General features: G+C 44.1%; 1 protein-coding gene and 1 long non-coding RNA gene across 3 annotated transcripts in view; both read right to left on the bottom strand.

The window, feature by feature from the left end:
* AAMP (angio associated migratory cell protein) overlaps window positions 1-21,933 on the bottom strand; it is a 135,151-nt gene that overhangs the window by 63,184 nt on the left and 50,034 nt on the right. The window lies entirely within an intron of this gene.
* Window positions 4,305-20,894, bottom strand: LOC134943512 (uncharacterized). The gene is made up of 2 exons (XR_010181583.1): window positions 20,448-20,894; window positions 4,305-4,954 (listed from the first exon to the last, which is right to left on the bottom strand). It is a non-coding gene; the product is annotated as an uncharacterized LOC134943512 (long non-coding RNA).

Genomic DNA, 21,933 nt, shown 5'->3' with positions numbered 1-21,933 from the left:
GATCTGGATACCAAGCCCTTCGAGGCCAATCTGGAACAATGAGTATTGTCTGAACCTTTGTTCTTATTATTCTCAATATTTTCGAGATGAGCGGAAGTGGAGGGAACACATAGACCGCCTGATACACCTATGGTGTTACCAGCGTGTCCACCGCTATCGCCTGAGGGTCCCTTGACCTTGAATAATACGTCCGAAGCTTCTTGTTGAGGCGTGACGCCATCATGTCTTTATGAGGGAGTCCCCAGCAACTTGTCACTTCTGCAAAGACGTCTTGATGAAGTCCCCACTCTCCTGGATGGAGATCGTGTCTGCTGAGGAAGTCTGCTTCCCAGTTGTCCACTCCTGGAATGAATACTGCTGACAGAGCGCTCGCGTGATTTTCCGCCCAGCAAAGAATCCTGGTGGTCTCTGCCATTGCTGCTCTGCTCCTTGTTCCGCCTTGTCAGTTTACATACGCCACGGCTGTGACGTCTGATTGGATCAGAACCGGTAGGTTGCAAAGAAGGTGCTCCGCCTGACTCAGGCCGTTGTATATGGCCCTTAATTCCAGCACATTTATGTGCAGACAAGCCTCCTGGCTTGACCATATTCCCTGAAAGTTTATTCCCTGTGTGACCGCTCCCCATCCTCGGAGGCTCGCGTCCATGGTCACGAGAACCCAATCCTGAATTCCGAACCTGCGACCCTCTAGAAGGTGAGCCCACATGAGCCCCCACAGGAGAGAGATCCTGGCCCTGGGGAACAGGCATATCAACCGATGCATTTGGAGATGGGACCCTGACCACTTGTTCTGTAGGTCCCACTGAAAAGCTCTTGCATGAAACCTGCCAAACGGAATGGCCTCGTAGGCCGCCACCATCTTTCCCAACACTCGAGTGCATTGATGAATCGATACTCTTTTTGGTTTTAGCAGATCCTTGACCATGGTCTGGATTTCCTGAGCTTTTTCCACTGGAAGAAAAACCCTCTGTCTTTCCGTATCCAGAATCATGCCTAAGAACGACAGCCGAGTTGTCGGAACCAACTGCGACTTCTGCAAATTTAGAAGCCAGCCGTGTTGTTGTAGCACCCTCAGAAAAAGCTCCACATTTTTCAGTAATTGTTCTCTTGATCTCGCTTTTATCAGGAGATCGTCCAAGTACGGGATAACTGTGACCCCCTGCTTGCGCAGGAGCACCATCATTTCTGCCATTACCTTGGTGAAAATCCTCGGGCCGTGGAAAGCCCAAACGGCAACGTCTGAAATTGGTAATGACAATCCTGTACAGCGAATCTCAGGAACGCCTGATGTGGAGGGTATATGGGGACATGAAGGTATGCATCCTTTATGTCCAGTGAGACCATAAACTCCTCCCCCCCCCCCCACCCCCCGGCCGGACTGGATATCACCGCTCGGAGAGATTCCATCTTGAATTTGAATCTTCTCAAATACAGGTTTAGGGATTTTAGGTTTAGAATCGGTCTGACCGAGTCGTCCGGCTTCGGGACCACGAAAAGAGTTGAATAAAACCCCTTCCCCTGTTGTAACCGGGGAACCATGATAATCACTTGCTGTTGACACAGCTTTTGTATTGCCGCCGAAACTATTGTTCTCTCTGTGAGAGAAGCTGGTAAGGCCGATTTGAAAAATCGGTGTGGAGGCACGTCTTCCAACTCCAGTTTGTACCCTTGGGTCACAATTCCTAGCACCCAAGGATCCAGGTCCGACTGAACCCAGACCTGGCTGAAGAGCCGAAGACGTGCCCCCACCGGTGCGGACTCCCGCAGGGGAGCCCCAGCGTCATGCGGTGGATTTGGCAGAAGCCGGAGAGGACTTTTGCTCCTGGGAACTAGCCGTAGCCGGTGTTCTTTTCCCTTTTCCTCTACCTCTGGCGAGGAAAGACGATCCACGCCCCTTTTTGAATTTATGAGACCGAAAGGACTGTATCTGGTACTGAGGCATTTTCTTTTGCTGTGGGGGAACAAAAGGCAAAAAAGACGACTTACCCGCGGTAGCTGTGGAAACCAGGTCCGCGAGGCCATCCCCAAACAAAACTTCACTCTTGGAGTCAGCATCACCAGTCCATTGACGGGTCCACAGCGACCTCCTAGCTGAAATTGCCATGGCATTGGCCCTTGATCCCAAGAGGCCAACATCCCTCGCAGCCTCCCTTAGGTATAACGCTGCGTCTTTGATGTGACCCAAAGTTAACAGAACAGTATCCCTGTCGAGGGTGTCCATGTCAGATGACAAGTTATCTGCCCAAGCTGCAATCGCGCTACTCACCCATGCCGACGCAACTGCCGGTCTGAGGAGGTCTCCCGTAGTCGCATAAATTGATTTTAAAGTGGTTTCCTGCTTGCGGTCCGCAGGATCCTTTAGTGTCGCCGTGTCCGGGGACGGTAGGGCCACTTTTTTGGATAACCGCGTCAAGGTTTTATCCACCGAGGGAGAGGATTCCCACCGTAACCTGTCCTGTGAGGGGAAAGGATACGCCATAATAATTCTCTTGGGAACCTGCAGCCTCTTGTCTGGAGTTTCCCAAACCTTTTCAAATAACGCGTTCAGTTCATGAGATGGGGGAAACGTTACCTCACGTTTCTTCTCTTTAAACATACAGACCCTTGTGTCCGGGACAGAAGGGTCCTCTGTGATATGTAATACAGCCCTTATTGCTACAATCATGTACTGAATACTCTTGGCCACCCGTGGGTGTAACCTCGCCTCATCATAGTCGACACTGGAGTCGGAATCCGTGTCGGTATCAGTGTCTGCTAACTGGGTAAAGGGACGTTTCTGGGACCCCGATGGGTTCTGAGACACAGCAATATCCATGGATTGACTCCATGCTTGGTTCTGAGACTCAGCTTTGTCCAATCTTTTATGCAATAAAGCCACACTTGCATTCAAAACATTCCACATGTCTACCCAATCAGCAGTCGGTGGTGCCGACGCAGTCACTATCACATTTTTCTCCTCTTCCTCCCTCGAGTAGCCTTCCGCCTCAGACATGTCGACACACACGTACTGACACCCCCACACACACTGAATTATAGGGGACAGACCCACAAGGAGGTCCTTTGGAGACCGAGAGGAAGTTTGCCAGCTCACACCCAACGCCGCCACAGTCTGAAATACAACAACAATACCCCAGATCTGTATAGCGCGTTTTATATATATAATATATATATCAAATCAGCACCAAATATTGTGCCCCCCCCCCCCCCTCCTCGTTTTGTACCCTGTTACTTGCAGATATCAGGGCAGGGTCCGGGAGCAGCGTCTCTGCAGCCGAGCTGTGGAGAAAATGGCGCTGGTTAGAGCTGAGGGACGAAGCCCCGCCCCCTCAACGGCCCTCGGTAGAAAAAAGGTTCCCCACCCCTGGTGTAAAGAATGACAGTGCTCCCCCTACCACTCATGCTGAGCTTCTGAAATGCTAATCGGGTGAGGCAGTTTAGACTGGTTTGAGGGCACCTAAACACCCAGCAACTGCCTAATATAAAGAGAATAACAATGTTTCTGTCCAGAGTTGGGCTACAACTTAGGTCTCTATACATATTGGACTCTTGCACTAGTGTGCTGAGCCACAGCCTCTCATGGCTGCAGAAATACAGAGAGAGGGACTTAGTATGCAGCAAAAAGTTGCACAAAATGGCGCCTTCCCGTTTTGGGGGCGGGGCTTAGCAGCGCAAACATCAGGACCTGAGGCACTTTATAATACTGCCCTCAGTGTCCCAGGCCACTGCTGGCCCCAGGAGTCAGAGCAGCCACTCCTCAGCCATCATACAGTCCTTCATACAGCCCTTACAGTGACCCAGCAGTGCACAGGAAATATACAAGTATAAAACAAGAAAAACAAATATTGCACTTTAGGCGCTCACAGTATAACAATGCACTTCCCTTTAATTCTTGAAGCAGTGGATCTGGAATTTTCTTCCTCTCAATTTTCACGTTATATGATCATGCAAAAAAAACCACAGAATATACACCCCGATCCTCGTGTATTATTGTGAGGTATATTGGATATTCATTCTATATAATTCCCCATAAATCAAGGACGTGATAGCTGGGAAACCCCCTTCCAAAACACTTACAACAGTGCAGAGGGAAACACACGTATAAAGCTGATCTTTACGGTCATTCATTCAACACCATGTGTGTAAAGAATACCGGGGTTGCCCCCTTCTTATAACACTCACGATTTCACTGATACATATTGTGCACGTAAGGTGGGTCTTTTTTTTCTCCTCCTCTCCACGCCTTAATCTATAAAGGCCATGCACTTTTTTTTCCTCCTCCAAAAGAAATATATAGGAGAAGGATGTCGTGATAAAAATCCTTTTAATAACAAACAGACATCAATAAAAGCAAGGAATGATCATACCCGAGTGGACAAAGGTGATGAGATGTTGTGCAGAAATAACGGGGCCCCGTTAGTCTGATCTCCTTTGATTCCAACAAGGGTAAGTCTAATTGTCCAGTGCAGGCCTCTCCACCAACGCGTTTCGACCCGTGCCAGGGTCTTTCTCAAGGTGTGAGAGTTACCTGCATTTTTGTCCTTATATACCCCAATAATAATGCATTCATTTCAGGTGTTCTCCCTAGAGAGCATCCGCCGGGAATCTGTATACCTAATTACCTAATCTATACATTCTTGCATCTCTCTATTTCCTATACATGATCCAGGCCGCGGGTGACTTCCGGTCTTCCGATACCGGAAGTGATGTCGTCACTCTGCTCCACATCTCAATACAATGTCCGTGGATTCCCTTTTCTTTTCTTTAACGGAAGTGATGTCATCACGCGCCGTCCGCTGATCATCTCAGCTGTTCTTGACTCCACCAAAGATGGTCGTTCCCGGACTTCCGCCCATGTAGTACATCACTTCCTGTCTCTCCGTTCTACACACATCAATATCCCCTGTCCGGGCTTCTTAGTTTCATGATATTGTAATATGTTTCACCTTTATTCCATCTGGAACAAATGCAATATGTATAATCCATATCCATAACATCCGATAGACACAAACCCCAATACTAACATATTGATAAAAAACATTTAATACTAAACATATATTCATAAAAAAATTTATATTTAAAAAAAATTATAAAAACCACTTAACCTCGAAATCTTGATTTAACCCTGTTGGCACCAGAGTTTTAAACGTGTGTATAAGTTGCATTTCTGATTTTGCTAAACGAACAGTAGTATTTTTGTCCCTTTCTGTGGGCTTAATATGTTTAATCCCAAAAAAAACTTTTATATGATTTACAGAACAATTATGCACAGTTTTAAAATGTGCCGACAAAGAGTGCGTTTCAAGTCCGTTTTTTATGTTCCTCAGATGCTCTCCAAGTCGGACCTTAAGCGGTCTCGAAGTGCGGCCAATGTAAAATTTATCACAGTCACAAACTATGGTATAAATCACGTTAGCGGTATTACATGTGATAAATTCTGTTATCTTAAATTCCCGTGCATTAATCAAAATAGTTTCATATTTGGAGGTCGTTCCTCCACTAATATTTCGACATCCAATACAGTTACTACATCTATAGAAGCCCTTTGATCTATTATAACCAGGTCGCTTGGCTTCCGAGTGTATGCTCTTAACAAGCTGTGATTTAATATTGGCCGCCTTCCTATAAATGTGTACTGTTTTTTTCGGCAAATGGGGTCCTATAACCGGATCTAGTTTTAGTGTAGTCCAGTGTCTCCTAAAGACTTTTTCAATCTCTCTATGTTGGGCATTGTAGTTTGTAATAAACGCCCATTGAAACTCCTTGTTTTTCTTTTTTGTCTTTTTGTCTGTGCATATTAAGTCTGTTCTGTTTGTATTTACCGCTGTATTTAAGCCTTTCTCCACCTGATTTCTATCATATCCACATGAAAGGAAGGACTTTTTCATGTTCTCTGCTTGAAGTGCAAAAACCATATCCTCAGTGCAATTACGTCTAAGTCTCTTAAACTGTCCTTCCGGAATGGAGTTTAACCAATTCTTGTGGTGGCAACTATCAGCATATATATATGAGGAACAGTCTGTCGGTTTCTGATATGTTTGTGTACATATATTATTCTCCTTAATGTAGATCGTAATATCCAAAAAGTTCAATTTCTCTATTTCAATCTCAAATGTTAATTTAATATTGAGATCATTAGTGTTTAAATATGTACAGAATTCATCCAGCCTCTCTCTGCTTCCCTTCCATATAAAAAAAATGTCATCTATATAGCGCGACCATAGCACCAGGTCCGCCCCAAATTCACTATGCCACACGGACTCCTCCTCCCAGAGTCCTAAAAATATGTTGGCATAGCTTGGGGCGAACCTGGTGCCCATGGCCGTTCCTGTAAGTTGAATAAAAAATTCCCCTTTAAAGAGAAAAAAATTATGTTCCAATATAAATTGGATTCCCTCTAATACAAATTCTTGTAATGTAATATCCATATCTGATGTGGTCAAGGCTTCTTTCACAGCTCTAATACCTTTACTATGCTCGATAATAGTATATAAGGAACTTACATCTGCACTCACCATATAGTACTCTTCTTTCCACTCAATATCTAATAATTTATTCAAAATATCACTGGTATCTTTAAGATGGGATTTATTCAAAAGTACTAGCGGTTGGAGGTAAGAATCAATAAATGCAGAAAGATTGGCGGTGATGGATTCGATGCCCGACACGATGGGTCTACCGGGGGGGTTTTGGGGGTCCTTGTGTATTTTGGGTAACACATATATCACCGGTATTTTAGGGTTCTCATTTATAAGAAATTTACATATCGTTTCATTAATGGTTCCATTATTTCTATAAACTTCTATGATACCAGCAAGTTCTTTACAAAAAGCTTCAGTTGGATCTTTCTTAATCTTTTTGTATGTTTTACTGTCTCCCAACTGTCTATACACCTCAGCCTCATATATTGATACGTCTATAAGTACAATTTCCCCCCCCCCCTTATCGGCGGGTTTAATTATCAAATCCTTATTGGACTTAAGTTCCTCCAATGCCTGTCTTTCCTTATTTGTTAAATTAAAATTGATTTTTTTTTCTTTCTTATATTCTCTACATCCTTTAAAACTTGTGCCATAAAGGTTTCTATGAACGCTCCCTTAAGATATGTAGGGTAGAAGGTGGATTTAGGTTTAAATGTGGAATAAGAACCCTCCTCCATTACTTCTTGTGTTGTCTCGTCCCCTTTGGATAGGAAGAACTTTTTAACCGTGAGCTTCCTTATATACTTTTGGATGTCAACGAACAGGTCAAATTCGTTGACCTTACTTGCAGGGGCATACTTTAGCCCCTTTTCCAATACTGACTGTTCATTATGTTCCAATATATGGGAGCTTAAATTGAAAATCTTAACCCTCCCTTTTTCCAATTTAGCATTATCTTCCTTTTCTATCTCTTTCTTTTTGGATTCATTCTTCTTTTTAAGTTTGTATTTCTTTTTCCCCCCTCTTTTTCCTCTTCTAGTTTTTTGTTTTTTAGTGGGGTTTATCTTTGAGTGAATCTGCTCCAAACATTCCCTAAAAAAGGGCGTGGAGATCGGGGACTTTTTATATCCTCCAGAGGACCAAATCTATTGGTGGTAGGTGTTACCCACCATTCCTTCCTCTGTGGGTCCCTATTATCAAAATGGTTCCCTCTCCATTCTGGTGCTCTCCTATCTTCATAGTTTCTTCTATAATATGTATTGTCCCTGGGTTTCCATCTGTCTTCCTTGTTATAGTTTTGGGTATGTTCATATAGTCGTCTATTATAAGGTTTTTTCCTAAATGGTGTTCGCATGGATCTATGGTCTTCCTGTAATTTATTACCCCCTACCTCTTTCCTTGTTTTCTCCATTTTTTCCTTTTCCTCTATTATATTCTCCCCCTTACTATCTCTTTTAAATTTCTTAAGCTTCCTTTCTTTAAGTATTTTTTCTGTTTTAATCAATTTCTGTTCTATCCTTTGTTCTAATTCTTTATATTCTGGCAATAAGACAAACGGAGTAACTAATGCCTTGTTGTTATTAATGCTCTCTTCTAATTTTATTAGATCGTCTTTCCTCTTTCTAATGATAAGATCCATCAATGCAAAGGAGCACTTCCTAGTAATATGTTCCCATTCTTGTATAAAGGACTCCTCTGCATTGGTGAACGAGGACTTCTTGTCAATGACTAAGCCCTGTGGTATCATCTGCAGTGAAATATACTTTTCAAGCATTGCTATCTCCCACCACACATGACTTTCTTTTACCATATCTTTCTCAAGATTATTCATGATACTATCCAAATTTTCCTCTCGGAAATTATCATTATTAATAGGATTATCAAACAAGGATTCTAACCTTTTCTTTCTATTTTCTCTAAAAGAGAACATATTTTTAAGCAGCACTATAGACACCCCTGAATGTGAGTAATCGGGACCAAAATGCAGAAGTTTGGGGTGCCTTGATGCGCTATTGTGTTGCAGCCTAAACAATATTTGAATGTGGAATCACACCAAATCCACCAAAGACAAGTATAAAACAAGAAAAACAAATATTGCACTTTAGGCGCTCACAGTATACTTGTCTTTGGTGGATTTGGTGTGATTCCACATTCTTTTAGAGAAAATAGAAAATAAGAATTTACTTACCGATAATTCTATTTCTCGGAGTCCGTAGTGGATGCTGGGGTTCCTGAAAGGACCATGGGGAATAGCGGCTCCGCAGGAGACAGGGCACAAAAGTAAAGCTTTTACAGGTCAGGTGGTGTGTACTGGCTCCTCCCCCTATGACCCTCCTCCAGACTCCAGTTAGGTACTGTGCCCGGACGAGCGTACACAATAAGGGAGGATTTTGAATCCCGGGTAAGACTCATACCAGCCACACCAATCACACCGTACAACTTGTGATCTAAACCCAGTTAACAGTATGATAACAGAGGAGCCTCTGAAAGATGGCTTCCTAAACAATAACCCGAATTAGTTAACAATAACTATGTACAAGTATTGCAGATAATCCGCACTTGGGATGGGCGCCCAGCATCCACTACGGACTCCGAGAAATAGAATTATCGGTAAGTAAATTCTTATTTTCTCTATCGTCCTAAGTGGATGCTGGGGTTCCTGAAAGGACCATGGGGATTATACCAAAGCTCCCAAACGGGCGGGAGAGTGCGGATGACTCTGCAGCACCGAATGAGAGAACTCCAGGTCCTCCTTTGCCAGGGTATCAAATTTGTAAAAATTTACAAACGTGTTCTCCCCTGACCACGTAGCTGCTCGGCAGAGTTGTAATGCCGAGACCCCTCGGGCAGCCGCCCAAGATGAGCCCACCTTCCTTGCGGAATGGGCCTTAACAGATTTAGGCTGTGGCAGGCCTGCCACAGAATGTACAAGTTGAATTTTGTTACAAATCCAACGAGCAATCGACTGCTTAGAAGCAGGTGCACCCAACTTGTTGGGTGCATACAGTATAAACAGCGAGTCAGATTTTCTGACTCCAGCCGTCCTTTAAATGTATATTTTTAAGGCTCTGACAACGTCCAACAACTTGGAGTCCTTCAAGTCGTCTGTAGCCGCAGGCACTACAATAGGCTGGTTCAGGTGAAACGCTGATACCACCTTAGGGCAGAGCTGCGGACGCGTCCGCATTTTCTCCCTATGTCGAATGGAAAATTAAATAAGGGCTTTTATAAAACAAAGCCGCCAGTTCAGATACTCTCCCGGCCGAAGCCAGGGCCAGTAACATAGTCACTTTCCATGTGAGATATTTCAAATCCACATTCTTTAGTGGTTCAAACCAATTGGATTTGAGGAAATCTAAAACTACATTTAGATCCCACGGTGCCACCTTAGGCACCACAGGAGGCTGTATATGCAGTACTCCTTTGATAAAAATCTGGACCTCAGGGACTGAGGCCAATTCTTTTTGGAAGAATATTGATAGGGCCGAAATTTGAACCTTAATAGATCCCAATTTGAGACCCATAGACAATCCTGATTGCAGGAAATGTAGGAAAACGACCCAGTTGAAATTCCTCCATCGGAGCACTCCGCTGCTCGCACCACGCAACATATCTTCGCCAAATACGGCGATAATGCTTCGCGGTGACTTCCTTCCTTGCCTTTCATCAAGGTAGGAATGACTTCTTCTGGAATGCCTTTTCCTTTTAGGATCTGGCATTCAAACGCCATGCCGTCAAACGCAGCCACGGTAATTCTTGAAAAAGACAAGTACCCTGCTGAAGCAGGTCCCTTCTCAGAAGTAGAGGCCACGGATCGTCCGTGACCATCTCTTGAAGTTCCGGGTACCAAGTCCTTCTTGGCCAATCCGGAGCCACTAGTCTTACTCCTCTTTGCCGTATAATCCTCAATACCTTTGGTATGAGAGGCAGAGGAGGAAACACATATACCGACTGGTACACCCAAGGTGTTACCAGCGCGTCCACAGCTATTGCCTGCGGATCTCTTGACCTGGCGCAATACCTGTCCAGTGTTTTGTTGAGGCGAGACGCCATCATGTCCACCATTGGTTTTACCCAACGGTTTAATAGCATGTGGAAAACTTCTGGATGAAGTCCCCACTCTCCCGGGTGAAGGTCGTGTCTGCTGAGGAAGTCTGCTTCCCAGTTGTCCACGCCCGGGATGAATACTGCTGACAGTGCTATCACGTGATTCTCCGCCCAGCGAAAGATCCTGGCAGCTTCTGCCATTGCCCTCCTGCTTCTTGTGCCGCCCTGTCTGTTTACATGGGCGACTGCCGTGATGTTGTCCGACTGGATCAACACCGGTCTTCCTTGAAGCAGAGGTTCCGCCTGGCTTAGAGCATTGTAGATTGCTCTTAGTTCCAGAATGCTTATGTGAAGAGACTTTTTCAGGCTCGACCACACTCCCTGGAAATTTCTTCCCTGTGTGACTGCTCCCCAGCCTCTCAGGCTGGCCTCCGTGGTCACCAGGATCCAATCCTGCATGCCGAATCTGCGGCCCTCCAATAGATGAGCCTCCTGCAACCACCACAGAAGGGATACCCTTGTCCTCGGCGACAGGGTTATCCGCAGGTGCATCTGAAGATGCGACCCTGACCATTTGTCCAACAGATCCCTTTGCATGGAATCTGCCGAAAGGGATTGCTTCGTAAGAAGCTACCATTTTTTCCCAGGACTCTTGTGCATTGATGTACAGACACCTTTCCTGGTTTTAGGAGGTTCCTGACCAGGTCAGATAACTCCTTGGCTTTTTCTTCGGGAAGAAAAACCTTTTTCTGAACTGTGTCCAGAATCATCCCCAGGAACAGCAGACGAGTTGTCGGCATTAATTGGGATTTTGGAATATTCAGAATCCATCCGTGCTGCTTTAGCACCTCTTGAGATAGTGCTAAACCCATCTCTAGCTGTTCTCTGGACCTTGCCCTTATTAGGAGATCGTCCAAGTATGGGATAATTAATACGCCTTTTCTTCGAAGAAGAAATATTATCTCGGCCATTACCTTTGTAAAGACCCGAGGTGCCGTGGACAAACCAAACGGCAGCGTCTGAAACTGATAGTGACAGTTTTGTACAACGAACCTGAGGTACCCCTGGTGTGAGGGGTAATTGGAACGTGGAGATACGCATCCTTGATGTCCAAGGATACCATAAAGTCCCCTTCTTCCAGGTTCGCTATCACTGCTCTGAGTGACTCCATCTTGAACTTGAACTTCTTTATGTACAGGTTCAAGGACTTCAGATTTAGAATAGGCCTTACCGAGCCATCCGGCTTCGGTACCACAAAAAGAGTGGAATAATACCCCTTCCCTTGTTGTAGAAGAGGTACCTTGACTATCACCTGCTGAGAATACAGCTTGTGAATGGCTTCCAAAACCGTCTCCCTTTCTGAGGGGGACGTTGGTAAAGCAGACTTCAGGAAACGGCGAGGTGGCTCTGTCTCTAATTTCAACCTGTACCCCTGAGATATTATCTGCAGGATCCAGGGATTTACCTGCGAGTGAGCCCACTGCGCGCTGTAATTCTTGAGACGACCGCCTACCGCCCCCGAGTCCGCTTGCGAAGCCCCAGCGTCATGCTGAGGCTTTTGTAGAAGCCGGGGAGGGCTTCTGTTCCTGGGAAGGAGCTGCCTGTTGCTGTCTCTTCCCTCGTCCTCTGCCTCGTGGCAGATATGAATAGCCCTTTGCTCTCTTATTTTTAAAAGAACGAAAGGGCTGCGTTGAAAGGTCGGTGCCTTTTTCAGTTGGGGAGTGACTTGAGGTAGAAAGGTGGATTTCCCGGCCGTAGCCGTGGCCACCAAATCCGATAGACCGACCCCAAATAACTCCTCTACGCATCGCCTGTCCACTGTCGTGTCCATAAAGCTCTTCTGGCCGAAATGGACATAGCACTTACCCGTGATGCCAGTGTGCAGATATCTCTCTGTGCATCACGCATATAAAGAAATGCATCCTTTATTTGTTCTAACGACAGTAAAATATTGTCCCTGTCCAGGGTATCAATATTTTCGATCAGGGACTCTGACCAAACTACCCCAGCACTGCACATCCAGGCAGTCGCAATAGCTGGTCGTAGTATAACACCTGCATGTGTGTATATACCTTTTTGGATATTTTCCATCCTCCTATCTGATGGATCTTTAAGTGCGGCCGTCTCAGGAGAGGGTAACGCCACTTGTTTTGATAAGCGTGTTAGCGCTTTGTCCACCCTAGGAGGTGTTTCCCAGCGCTCCCTAACCTCTGGCGGGAAAGGGTATAAAGCCAATAACTTCTTTGAAATTAGCAGTTTTTTATCGGGGCACCCCACGCTTCATCACACACGTCATTTAATTCTTCTGATTCGGTAAAAACTACTGGTAGTTTTTTCACACCCCACATAATACCCTGTTTAGTGGTACCTGTAGTATCAGCTAAATGTAACATCTCCTTTATTGCCAAAATCATATAACGTGTGGCCCTACTGGAAAATACGGTTGATTCGTCACCTTCACCACCGGAATCAGTGCCTGTGTCTGGGTCGACCGACTGAGGCAAGGGGCGTTTTACAGCCCCTGACGGTGTTTGAGGCGCCTGGACAGGCACTAATTGAGTGTCCGGCCGCCTCATGTCGGCAAACGACTGCTTAAGCGAGTTGACGCTATCCCGTAATTCCACAAATAAAGGCATCCATTCTGGTGTCGACCCCCTAGAAGGTGACATCCTCATATTTGGCAATTGCTCCGCCTCCACACCAATAACGTCCTCATACATGTCGACACACACGTACCGACACACAGCAGACACACAGGGAATGCTCTATACGAAGACAGGACCCACTAGCCCTTTGGGGAGACAGAGGGAGAGTCTGCCAGCACACACCAAAAAGCGCTATATATGACAGGGATAGCCTTATGATTAAGTGCTCCCTTATAGCTGCTTTTATATTTATATATTGCCATTTATTTTGCCCCCCCTCTCTGTTATACCCTGTTTCTGTAGTGCAGTGCAGGGGAGAGACCTGGGAGCCTTCCTGACCAGCGGAGCTGTGACAGAAAATGGCGCCGTGTGCTGAGGAGATAGGCCCCGCCCCTTTTCCGGCGGGCTCGTCTCCCGCTATTTAGTACATTTAGGCAGGGGTAAATATCTCCATATAGCCTCTGGGGCTATATGTGAGGTATTTTTAGCCTTTTTAAAGGTTTTCATTTGCCTCCCAGGGCGCCCCCCCCCCAGCGCCCTGCACCCTCAGTGACTGCCGTGTGAAGTGTGCTGAGAGGAAAATGGCGCACAGCTGCAGTGCTGTGCGCTACCTTAAGAAGACTGCAGGAGTCTTCAGCCGCCGATTCTGGACCTCTTCTTGCTTCAGCATCTGTGAGGGGGCCGGCGGCGTGGCTCCGGTGACCATCCAGGCTGTACCTGTGATCGTCCCTCTGGAGCTTCATGTCCAGTAGCCAAGAAGCCAATCCATCCTGCACGCAGGTGAGTTCACTTCTTCTCCCCTCTGTCCCTCGTTGCAGTGATCCTGTTGCCAGCAGGAATCACTGTAAAATAAAAAACCTAAGCTAAACTCTCTAAGCAGCTCTTTATGAGAGCCACCTAGAATTGCACCCTTCTCGGCCGGGCACAAAAATCTAACTGGAGTCTGGAGGAGGGTCATAGGGGGAGGAGCCAGTACACACCACCTGACCTGTAAAAGCTTTACTTTTGTGCCCTGTCTCCTGCGGAGCCGCTATTCCCCATGGTCCTTTCAGGAACCCCAGCATCCACTTAGGACGATAGAGAAAGAAAAGGTTAGAATCCTTGTTTGATAATCCTATTAATAATGATAATTTCCGAGAGGAAAATTTGGATAGTATCATGAATAATCTTGAGAAAGATATGGTAAAAGAAAGTCATGTGTGGTGGGAGATAGCAATGCTTGAAAAGTATATTTCACTGCAGATGATACCACAGGGCTTAGTCATTGACAAGAAGTCCTCGTTCACCAATGCAGAGGAGTCCTTTATACAAGAATGGGAACATATTACTAGGAAGTGCTCCTTTGCATTGATGGATCTTATCATTAGAAAGAGGAAAGACGATCTAATAAAATTAGAAGAGAGCATTAATAACAACAAGGCATTAGTTACTCCGTTTGTCTTATTGCCAGAATATAAAGAATTAGAACAAAGGATAGAACAGAAATTGATTAAAACAGAAAAAATACTTAAAGAAAGGAAGCTTAAGAAATTTAAAAGAGATAGTAAGGGGGAGAATATAATAGAGGAAAAGGAAAAAATGGAGAAAACAAGGAAAGAGGTAGGGGGTAATAAATTACAGGAAGACCATAGATCCATGCGAACACCATTTAGGAAAAAACCTTATAATAGACGACTATATGAACATACCCAAAACTATAACAAGGAAGACAGATGGAAACCCAGGGACAATACATATTATAGAAGAAACTATGAAGATAGGAGAGCACCAGAATGGAGAGGGAACCATTTTGATAATAGGGACCCACAGAGGAAGGAATGGTGGGTAACACCTACCACCAATAGATTTGGTCCTCTGGAGGATATAAAAAGTCCCCGATCTCCACGCCCTTTTTTAGGGAATGTTCGGAGCAGATTCACTCAAAGATAAACCCCACTAAAAAACAAAAAACTAGAAGAGGAAAAAGAGGGGGGAAAAAGAAATACAAACTTAAAAAGAAGAATGAATCCAAAAAGAAAGAGATAGAAAAGGAAGATAATGCTAAATTGGAAAAAGGGAGGGTTAAGATTTTCAATTTAAGCTCCCATATATTGGAACATAATGAACAGTCAGTATTGGAAAAGGGGCTAAAGTATGCCCCTGCAAGTAAGGTCAACAAATTTGACCTGTTCGTTGACATCCAAAAGTATATAAGGAAGCTCACGGTTAAAAAGTTCTTCCTATCCAAAGGGGACGAGACAACACAAGAAGTAATGGAGGAGGGTTCTTATTCCACATTTAAACCTAAATCCACCTTCTACCCTACATATCTTAAGGGAGCGTTCATAGAAACCTTTATGGCACAAGTTTTAAAGGATGTAGAGAATATAAGAAAGAAAAAAAAATCTATTTTAATTTAACAAATAAGGAAAGACAGGCATTGGAGGAACTTAAGTCCAATAAGGATTTGATAATTAAACCCGCCGATAAGGGGGGGGGAATTGTACTTTTAGACGTATCAATATATGAGGCTGAGGTGTATAGACAGTTGGGAGACAGTAAAACATACAAAAAGATTAAGAAAGATCCAACTGAAGCTTTTTGTAAAGAACTTGCTGGTATCATAGAAGTTTATAGAAATAATGGAACCATTAATGAAACGATATGTAAATTTCTTATAGATGAGAACCCTAAAATACCGGTGATATATGTGTTACCCAAAATACACAAGGACCCCCAAAACCCCCCCGGTAGACCCATCGTGTCGGGCATCGAATCCATCACCGCCAATCTTTCTGCATTTATTGATTCTTACCTCCAACCGCTAGTACTTTTGAATAAATCCCATCTTAAAGATACCAGAGATATTTTGAATAAATTATTAGATATTGAGTGGAAAGAAGAGTACTATATGGTGAGTGCAGATGTAAGTTCCTTATATACTATTATCGAGCATAGTAAAGGTATTAGAGCTGTGAAAGAAGCCATGACCACATCAGATATGGATATTACATTACAAGAATTTGTATTAGAGGGAATCCAATTTATATTGGAACATAATTTTTTTCTCTTTAAAGGGGAATTTTTTATTCAACTTACAGGGACGGCCATGGGCACCAGGTTCGCCCCAAGCTATGCCAACATATTTTTAGGACTCTGGGAGGAGGAGTCCGTGTGGCATAGTGAATTTGGGGCGGACCTGGTGCTATGGTCGCGCTATATAGATGACTTTTTTTTATATGGAAGGGAAGCAGAGAGAGGCTGGATGAATTCTGTACATATTTAAACACTAATGATCTCGATATTAAATTAACATTTGAGATTGAAATAGAGAAATTGAACTTTTTGGATATTACTATCTACATTAAGGAGAATAATATATGTACACAAACATATCAGAAACCGACAGACTGTTCCTCATATATATATGCTGATAGTTGCCACCACAAGAATTGGTTAAACTCCATTCCGGAAGGACAGTTTAAGAGACTTAGACGTAATTGCACTGAGGATATGGTTTTTGCACTTCAAGCAGAGAACATGAAAAAGTCCTTCCTTTCATGTGGATATGATAGAAATCAGGTGGAGAAAGGCTTAAATACAGCGGTAAATACAAACAGAACAGACTTAATATGCAAAGACAAAAAGACAAAAAAGAAAAACAAGGAGTTTCAATGGGCGTTTATTACAAACTACAATGCCCAACATAGAGAGATTGAAAAAATCTTTAGGAGACACTGGACTACACTAAAATTAGATCCGGTTATAGGACCCCATTTGCCGAAAAAACCAGTACACATTTATAGGAAGGTAGCCAATATTAAATCACAGCTAGTTAAGAGCATACACTCGGAAGCCAAGCGACCTGGTTATAATAGATCAAAGGGCTTCTATAGATGTAGTAACTGTATTGGATGTCGAAATATTAGTGGAGGAACGACCTCCAAATATGAAACTATTTTGATTAATGCACGGGAATTTAAGATAACAGAATTTATCACATGTAATACCGCTAACGTGATTTATACCATAGTTTGTGACTGTGATAAATTTTACATTGGCCGCACTTCGAGACCGCTTAAGGTCCGACTTGGAGAGCATCTGAGGAACATAAAAAACGGACTTGAAACGCACTCTTTGTCGGCACATTTTAAAACTGTGCATAATTGTTCTGTAAACCATATAAAAGGTTTTTTTGGGATTAAACATATTAAGCCCACAGAAAGGGACAAAAATACTACTGTTCGTTTAGCAAAATCAGAAATGCAACTTATACACACGTTTAAAACTCTGGTGCCAACAGGGTTAAATCAAGATTTCGAGGTTAAGTGGTTTTTATAATTTTTTTAAATATACATTTTTTTATGAATATATGTTTAGTATTAAATGTTTTTTATCAATATGTTAGTATTGGGGTTTGTGTCTATCAGATGTTATGGATATGGATTATACATATTGCATTTGTTCCAGATGGAATAAAGGTGAAACATATTACAATATCATGGAACTAAGAAGCCCGGACAGGGGATATCGATGTGTGTAGAACGGAGAGACAGGAAGTGATGTACTACATGGGCGGAAGTCCGGGAACGACCATCTTTGGTGGAGGCAAGAACAGCTGAGATGATCAGCGGACGGCGCGTGATGACATCACTTCCGTTAAAGAAAAGAAAAGGGAATCCACGGACATTGTATTGAGATGTGGAGCAGAGTGACGACATCACTTCCGGTATCGGAAGACCGGAAGTCACCCGCGGCCTGGATCATGTATAGGAAATAGAGAGATGCAAGAATGTATAGATTAGGTAATTAGGTATACAGATTCCCGGCGGATGCTCTCTAGGGAGAACACCTGAAATGAATGCATTATTAGTGGGGTATATAAGGACAAAAATGCAGGTAACTCTCACCTTGAGAAAGACCCTGGCACGGGTCGAAACATGTTGGTGGAGAGGCCTGCACTGGACAATTAGACTTACCCTTGTTGGAATCAAAGGAGATCAGACTAACGGGGCCCCGTTATTTCTGCACAACATCTCATCACCTTTGTCCACTCGGGTATGATCATTCCTTGCTTTTATTGATGTCTGTTTGTTATTAAAAGGATTTTTATCACGACATCCTTCTCCTATATATTTCTTTTGGAGGAGGAAAAAAAAGTGCATGGCCTTTATAGATTAAGGCGTGGAGAGGAGGAGAAAAAAAAGACCCACCTTACGTGCACAATATGTATCAGTGAAATCGTGAGTGTTATAAGAAGGGGGCAACCCCGGTATTCTTTACACACATGGTGTTGAATGAATGACCGTAAAGATCAGCTTTATACGTGTGTTTCCCTCTGCACTGTTGTAAGTGTTTTGGAAGGGGGTTTCCCCGCTATCACGTCCTTGATTTATGGGGAATTATATAGAATGAATATCCAATATACCTCACAATAATACACGAGGATCGGGGTGTATATTCTGTGTTTTTTTGCATGATCATATAACGTGAAAATTGAGAGGAAGAAAATTCCAGATCCACTGCTTCAAGAATTAAAGGGAAGTGCATTGTTATACTGTGAGCGCCTAAAGTGCAATATTTGTTTTTCTTGTTTTATACTTGTCTTTGGTGGATTTGGTGTGATTCCACATTCAAATATTGTTTAGGCTGCAACACAATAGCGCATCAAGGCACCCCAAACTTCTGCATTTTGGCACAGGAAATATACAGCCAGCAGACACACAGCATGGGGGAATCACTCTGATACCCCTTTCACACCGCAGCTATAACCCCAGTGACCGCAAAATACGTGCTATAGCGCATTTTTACGCGCTACAGGCAGTGTGGGACTTTTTTTTTTAAAATGCATGGGACCCGCAGGACGCGTTGTCTCTAACTGACCTGTGCGCCTCAGCCAATACAATTCCTCAGTGCCTGTCTTCATCCAATCGCCACCAGCAGCGCCTCCTCATCTAATCCCCGCCAGCGTCTCCTCATCCAATCACCGCCAGCACCTCCTCATCCAATCGCCACCGCCAGCGTCTCCCCATCGAAGTCCGCCTGAGACGTCCCTCCCTCCTCCCTGCCCGCCAGCATACTGCTCCAGGGACTACACTACTTGTTGGTGGTGGGAGAAATAGAAAATAACAGAGACGCTGGAACGGGTTAGGTTCTCTGCCTCCGCCCTCCAGGACCTACTGGCAGCGGGTAACATTGCTGTATCTAAAGGTACGGCAGGGCTGGGAGAATGTTCTGTTAGATATGTCACTTGTGAGCAACACGCCCCATCACCCAATGCATGTATTGTAGAGCTTCATCATCTTGTAGGCATGTCTCTGGCTACATGCGGCTGTACTCCATGGGGGACAAAGTTAAACTTGTAAGCAACTAACTGAGGGAGTCGGGAGGGGGGGCAAAATTCGGCTAATGATGGAAATGGTCGGGGATGGGGCAGTGCCCATTATTTACTCCACTCATGCCACCACACTGCCCAACATAAACACACCCAATACCCCCACAGTGGACAACATATACCCACACAGTGCCCAGCATATGTACACCACCACAGTACAGTGCCCAGCACACACACCCTCCATACCCACGCAGTGCTCATTATACACCCACAGTGCCCAGCATCTGTACACCCCCACGGTGCCCATAACACCCTTCATACCCATAACTGTGATTATTATACACCCTTCATGCCCACACAGTGCCCAGCATATGTACACCCCCACATTGCCAGCATACACACCTCATAGTGAACATAACACCCTCCATACCCACATAATGCTCATTATACACCCTCCTCTCCCGATACACAGTGCCAAGCATACATACAATCCCATGTCCACACATAGTGCCCAGCATACACACATCTCAGAGAGGAGCTGATCTTAAAAGGTAATTGGGGAGTGGGTATCCTGGGAACTAATGCCTCCATACCCCTAACACTGCCTACAGTACTACCTGCCCCTAATCCCCTCCTTGCCCCCAGCACTGTCCCAACTGCTATCTACCCTTACCCCCTCCCCACCCACATCACTACCCCCAACTCCCTCTTTTCCCCCAGTACTGTCCAAACTTCTATTAACCTTAACCTTTCTATACCCCCAGCACTGCCTGACCCTAACCACCCATAATATGTGATGGGACCCAGAAATAGTGGAGTAGGACCCAAATTTTGTAAGGTGAAGGATCCCTGGGACCCACAATATTTTTTGCTCACCGCGATCACTAAACCCGGTAAATTGCCGTTTTTTAAGCCTTCCAAAACGGTTCTAGCTGCGGTGTGAAAGGGCCACTTTGAATTTACTGGTTACAGATTACTGGTATTTTAAAACGGTTAAATAGCAGGGTCCTACATGGTTCAGACCTGTTTCATTGTGCAGTGTGAAAGGCTCTGAAACGGTATTTCCAAACCACAGAAGGTGATAGGCTGTCTCCATGCGTGATGTCACCAGGCAGAAGCAGGAAATAAACTGGAGGAAACACATGAGAGTGAAGAAGCATTTTTTTTTTATACAGAATACAGTTTAAAATGTCAAATTGGAGTGATGAGGAGGTTAGGGAGCTGCTTAGGATGAGAGGGGATGAGGAAATTGCTAGACAAATCACTGGGACAGTGAAGGATGCAGTAATGTACAAAAACATGGTAAAGATGCTTGAAGCTGCTGGTTCCATCGTACGACTAGCCAAATTATTAATAATTAATTAATAATTATTAATAATGTGTGGGCTAGAAAAGTACAATTAAAATGACAACCACTGTTTTCTATGGGAGAAACGGGTTCAGTGTGAAAGGTACCAAAGCGGTAATGAAACGGTAATATACCAGTTACAACATGCAATGTGAAGGGGGTTTAACTGCTCAGACCCGTTTTAAGAACAGTTTAAAGAACAGTTTCAAAAGCAGGGTTTGCGATGTGAAAAACGCAGCATGAGAGACTGTCATATGCTAGTATGAAAAGGGTCACAGCCCAGCACTACCTTAGTAGGCTGAGGCTGTTCCTACCTGACCCAGTGCCTGCTTGGATTCTGTAAGTCGGAAGGGGGGGGGACTCAGGGACCTCGGCGGTGTAGTGACACCCCAGAGACAACACAAAGTGAGAAATAGAGCTCACAGAAGCTCTTCTATCCTAACTATTCTCACCCTGGATGTGTTTGTCGCCAACATTAGGGACTAAAACAACAAACAAGAAAACAATTAGAAATAAAACCTAACTAAAAGCTAGGAGCAAAAGAAAAAAAAAGTGCCTTCACTCCAAGGCACAAAACTAAAACTGAGAAGTACTTCCTGTGAACAGGGTGTTGATGGGAGAGGTTAGAGGGGAAGGAGTTATTTTCATAGCTTGTGCCAAACTCCACACTCACACACTCTAACCCCCCAAGTGTAAGTAAACAGCGTCCCCCAGATGAATGAAAGAGGAAAAAAATCCAAGATCGGTCGCATCTCACACCTCCAGCAAACTCAGACCCCATTACATATGCCCCAAAACCTGCATGAGTTTATCATATTGAACTGTTTCATCTGTATCTTACTTTGCCACCAATCAAAGCAAGAGTTGCGTGAGCAATACACAAGAAGCTTGAATACAGAAACGGACAAGCATTTAAAAACTGCTACATCTACAAATATAGGCGTCAGAAGGCTATTAGTTCTAGGTAAACTAGCGATATGGCGTCAGATTGTCGACAAGAGAAAGTCAGCATAATGTCAATAATCTGGGGATAATCAATTGTTTTTAAAGTCAGTTGGGTGTCTGTTTTTTTCCCGGTTTATAAAGATAGGGAAAAACAACAGACACCCAACTGACTTTTCAAACAATTGAATATCCCCCTCTGAATGTCAACATGTCATA

Source organism: Pseudophryne corroboree, chromosome 7, assembly GCF_028390025.1.
Source record: "Pseudophryne corroboree isolate aPseCor3 chromosome 7, aPseCor3.hap2, whole genome shotgun sequence".
Taxonomy (NCBI): Eukaryota; Metazoa; Chordata; class Amphibia; order Anura; family Myobatrachidae; genus Pseudophryne; species Pseudophryne corroboree.
This window is presented reverse-complemented; position numbering and strand designations above follow the sequence as displayed.